Here is a 6,000-nt window from a genome sequence, read left to right on the forward strand (position 1 = left end):
AACGCATTTCGACCAGTGCGTCTTCAGGTTGAGAAGGATAAGCTGAGAGGGGGTGGTACTATTAGTTTACCCCGTTGTAAAATAAAGGTTTTTTAATACTTCAACTACCTTGACTCAAAGGAGAGTGCTTTGGATATATTTAAAAAGTCTGTCAAGCCCTAAAAGGAATAACCAGATGCACCCTGAATGCACCTGATCAACCTGAAGAAAAGACTATAGAGCGCTCACTATTCTTTCCTTTTGCAATTGTAGTGTATTATTTGATACTAAGGGATATCCATCTGCGTGAGAACCAGGTTAGGCGTTGGAGGCTTGTTAGGGGGCATTTGTTCAAAAAAGGTGGAGGACCACTGATGTACAGTGTAATCACAGTTCAACTTACCGCACTGTCAAACAGAAACATCCATGAGAAACTCAGAACAGTCTTATATGTTTCCACAGAATTTACAGAATATGTAATATGTAATATTAAGTAAAGATGGGCAGTCATGGGTGAGCGGTTAGGGCGTCAGACTTGTATCCCAGAGGTTGCCGGTTCGACTCCCGACCTGCCAGGTTGGTGGGGGGAGTAATCAACCAGTGCTCTCCCCCATCCTCCTCCATGACTGAGGTACCCTGAGCATGGTACCGTCCCACCGCACTGCTCCCCATGGAGCGCCACTGAGGGCTGCCTCCTTGCACGGGTGAGGCATAAATGCAATTTTGTTGTGTGCAGTGGTGTTCACTTGTGTGCTGTGGAGTGCTGTGTCACAATGACAATGGGAGTTGGAGTTTCCCAATGGGCTTTCACTTTCACTTTAAACACCATCAAACGTACATGTAATACAAGATGTACCAGCTTCCTCACCTCATCACAATTTCTAACATCTTCTTTCGAAATCTCACGTGTTCACCATATTTGGATTATCTGTGAGTGAAGAATAGCCACTCCCTATAGCTCTCGTTGAAAAGAACTGGTCACAGACATGAGATTTTCCATTCACGTCAACCACAGAAGAAGGGCAAGACTTTGAAGACTTTAAGAACATCTTTATCATGACTTACCTGAGGGTCACTCTGTTCACTGTTTTCGGTGAGTGCAATTCTTTTTTTCCTTAAAAATATAAACCAAATACATGTGATTTTATATTACTAGTATAGGCCTACATTACATTGGTGACTTGTATGTCATTTGTAACCCCTTCCCACTGAGCCTCTGCTGTAACCTTTGTCAACAAAATTGTAATGACCAAATGTTAATACAGTATGTTATTTAAGTTTCTCTAATGTCATAGCAATGTTTTTATGATGTAGTCGAGTGCTTTCAGCAAAGAGTGAATACGCTCGCAGCTTATCAATAATTGCTAATGCTAATCATACTTCATCAATTAATCACTAAATCTGAATGTTCACAGTTTTCACTTAGCTATATTTGTCAGGAGCGATGCCGTTTCTGAAAGTCCTGGGAGCTGAAGTGGATGTTCGAGTCAAACCAGGAGAGGATGTTGTCCTCTATTGTGACTGCACTTGGTCCAGTGGATTACACATCACCTGGTACAGAAACTGCTCTCATGATGGCCAGCCTCCACTTGTCTTAAATTTGAAGCAATTAATGCGTGAAAATAAAGACCCACCGCTCTCCTGTTACAGAGGTATATGGAACTCTTCAAGTCGCTCCCATGATCTGGTGGTCAAGAACATCACTGAATCTCAGCTTGGACTGTACTATTGCTCTGTCACTTCCAAAACTGTCATTGAAGATAAAGTAATTCAGGAGATAAAGAATGAGTCATTTGGAAATATCGCCTATAAGTTGTCCTTCAAAGGTAAGCCATTTGCCCAACAGCTAGGCTATGTTTGAAAATACCAAGAATGGTTTATTGTTTTTTTGGTGTTTTTTTGCTGTAGTCAGAAAGAACAGCCAATATTAATTACTGATATAATCCATATAGTCTACCATATACTGTAACCTGTTCCCCTATTCTTATTGTTTTTCTGTGTTTCTATTTTCCACAGACCCTGCTCCTCCTCTTCCTCCTCCTGCTGTCCCTGAGAGCGCTGGTCAGTGTTGGATGCTGCTGGCCATCTTGTGTCCTGTGTCTGCTCTACTAGCCGCCCTCATCTCCTCCACCTGTGTCTACTGCATATGCTGCAAAACCGGTATGTCTCCACATGGCCTACTGTACATTCATGTAGTGGAGGTTCAAAGTGTATAAAACACACAATGTATAACAAACTGTACGAGTGAAAAACAAGAACATCAACAACAAAAACAATAGTCTTAACAGCATTGTTACTTATCCTCCTTACCTTATAACTGGTATTTTCCACCATCCACAGCAGCACCGGAACAAGCAGAGAGCTCCAATAAAAGAGCGAGCCAGAGAAGGGGACAGGTAATCTACTTCAGTTTGATGCTGTTACTTGTAAGCCTAATATTTGCTAATGATTTACATGCAAAAGGATTGGGGTCAAGTCAAAGTTGAAAGAGGACATGGCAAGTCAATATGCATGGTGAGTTGCAATCCTGTGTTAGTCCGCAGCATTACAAAAATGTATAAATTCACTACCTTTTTTTCCCAAGAAAAACTAAAAGGGGGCCCGGCTGTGGCTTAAATGGCTGGGCACTGGATTGCTACAACGGCGACCTGGGTTCGATTCCCGACCCGAGGTCGTTTCCCGATCCTCCCCCGTCTCTCTCTCCGCTTCCTGTCCCACTCTTCACTGTCCGTAAATAAAGTTGAAAAAAACCCCAAAAAAAATATTTTTAAAAAAGAAAAACTAAAAGGGGTTTCTTTGAAATGCTTCGGGTTAGCCCAGGATTGATCCTCACTGCGCATATGACTTGCCATGACCTTTTAATGGTTTCATTTTTATTTTACACCACAGAATCCCTTAAAATACAGTCAAGCTGTAGTTAGAGTAGAAACTGTTCACAGCGTTAGCCTTTGTGTATAACCAATTCTAGTCAGTTGTGGCCCTAAGAACCTTTCTAGTGGTGTAGTTGAAATTTGGTCAGCCATGGAGGTCCCTAGGCCATAACCTTTTCTCAAACTACACTTCTCATTTCAGGACGAAGACAAAGACCTGTGCTATGCTTCCCTGGAGATACGAAAGTCAAACAGAGCAAAATCCAAGAATAAAAGAAATCAAAACTCTGACTTCAGCACCTACTCTGAGGTCAGGACTCAAAGGGAATGAAGTGTTTTAAATGTGCGCTCTGCAATGTTTTTAGCAGTTTCTTTCCAGAATTCATGCTGACCATTAACAAATGTTACCATTTTCATGAATACTTACCACCACCAGCAAATTTGAAGTATTCATTATGGCTGGGAAATACATGAAAAGGCGGATCTGATGCCATTTTTAATTTCCAGAAATACACATTTTTAAGCTGCAAAACTTACTGTACTTTGCTCATGCTAGTAATATTAGTTTATTATTTAGTAAATCATTTTACTTACCTTTCAGATAAGTAAAATTAAGACTTACAGTCTTCCTGCGCTAGGCTAGGACTTGATGTTATGAAATTAGGCTATGTTACGAACACTTCCAGAATCATCTTTCATAGAGATATTGTTATTTTGCGTGCGTGTGTGCATGTGTGTATGTTGCACTTTCTCACACAAGCCCCGGACAATTGGTGCCATGCGGCAGCCGAGCTGGTGTGTGAATGTGGGAAAGTGTGTGTGTGCGTGTCTGCTTGTGTATATGCATATGCACCTTCTCACATGAACCCCGGACAATTGGCGCCGTGCGGCAGCCTCCAGAGCTGGTGTGTGAATGTGGGAAAGCATAGGCCTCTATGTGTATGTGTATTGTTTGAAAGCGCTTTGAGACAACTTTAGTTGTGATATTGCACTATTATATATACGTAAATACAGGTTGTATTGTATTGTACTGTAAATATTCATGAATTAATTTGGCATGGGAGCAGAGTTTCAATGAGCAATCTGAATGATGGTCATAATATCGCACATACCCTTTTAGTGTTAATGCATTGTTTGGATCATTATGTATTTGTGTTGTATTTTTTCTTTAAATGTACACAGTGCAAGATTTTTAGTTGTTTATTTCCAAAATTCATGCTACCCATTCGCTAATGTTACCTTTTTCATGAATACTTACCACCACCATCAACCTATAAGTATTCATTATGACTGGGAAAATTGCACTTTTCATACATTAAGGGGAATCTTCTCCATGGTCCGCCATTTTGAATATCCAGAAATAGACATTTTTAGCTGCAACAATGACTGTACTTGGGTCATACGAGAAAATATTTGTTTATTACTTAATAAACTTTCATGAAAAGATCAAATTTGCCAATAGGTAACCCAGTTTCAATGAGCAGTATAGTTGCAGTACCTTTTTTGACCATTTTCTGCACAGTGTACCTTTAACTCGTGAAAACACAGTGTTGTAAATTTGCTGTTACCAAAATGACAATGACAGTGAAGTGGCAGTGCAGTGCATTAATGACATCAATGACCATTACAGTGTTCCACTGGTGGAACGGCGTGCATTATGGGGCTACGTAACTCTATAGCGATCTTCCTGATGAAGCTACTACAGCCGCCTAAATTCAGGAAATGTAATTAACATAGTCTAGATAGAACTGTTCTGTTAAGCACTTACAAGTTGGACTTTCTTTCTCTTCATTTCTTCAGAACAATGTGACTATCTCTCAATACTCTACTACTCTATACCGTAGTACATTTATGGGGTGGGTAACATTTTTGTGCAAAAATAAATGTTTGAAGCTGTGAAATTGAACTTGTGTAATGTACATTGTTGTGTAATAAAGTAATACAAATATCAGTAAAATGAAATGTTGCAAAGCAACAGATGGAACTGCTGTCATCATTCTGATCATGTTGAAATTGCATGGAGCAACACAACACACAGTAGGCTATATCAAGAGTGTCAGTGACATGGAAAGATTTGTGGGTTTTGCAAGTGCAAGGGGACATTGTGGTTTTTGCAAACTTGCAACGGGCTATCTGTCCAAAATGACACCCTTCCCCTTTGTTGATGACTGCTGTGCACGGCCTAAATCGTGCGATCGTGATGCTTTGTATCTTTGTAGCACCCCCTCCCCTCCCCATTACATCTCACATAAACAGGCCATTGCTTCTTTGAAATCTTATCAGTAGCCTGCAATGTTTTCCTTCACTGGTGTGAAAGTAGAGATGCACATACAGATATCTGTGTTTTTTCCCTTCTACATACATACATCAATGACATGACAGTATGTTTGGCTGTTGAAGTCTGCATGAATCACTCTTGCTATTGTGATAATTCACCTCAAGTTTCCCTAGTAAAACATTCAAGTTTTTGTTGTAACTTGAAATGGACTACTACAGACCTGTTAATCGCCAGTGAAATTCAAATATTCTATTTTCCTCTCAATGTTTCTGCTTCTCTGTGTTTTCTAAATGACATGTTCAGCACCTTGGACACTTCCTAGTGTATGTACTTTGAGAGTTTTTTTTAATCATTATTGAACCGTCAATTACGACTGATAATAATTAATAATTATCAATCACTAAATGAAAATGCATTCATGTTGCACCATTTCCCAACACACACAGGTGCACATGCACATGCACATGCACACACGCGTGCGCGCACGCACACACGCACACACACACACGATATTACAAAAATAATTAAAGTCCTAATAATGACATGAGCAATGATATGAAATTTATGAAATAATGACTTAATTACAATGTACTCAACTGCATTAGACAGGGCAGAGTTCTGATTCGGGTTGCCTTTTTGGAGCTCTGTCTAAATTCATTAGCATTCATTTACAGCTGCAAAGATTCACATACAAATCCACAGAGAATAGGCCTACATCCTGTACCCACAATACAAGCTCTACTCTGAGGGACAGATTATTCTCATACTTTTGCCATATCTAATCTACTAAATTAACCAAGTATAACCACTATTTGTTATAGGTACAGATCAGAAACAACAATGTGTGAGGGAAACGTAATCTTACCTCGAAGA

This window comes from Engraulis encrasicolus, chromosome 16, assembly GCF_034702125.1.
Source record: "Engraulis encrasicolus isolate BLACKSEA-1 chromosome 16, IST_EnEncr_1.0, whole genome shotgun sequence".
Taxonomy (NCBI): Eukaryota; Metazoa; Chordata; class Actinopteri; order Clupeiformes; family Engraulidae; genus Engraulis; species Engraulis encrasicolus.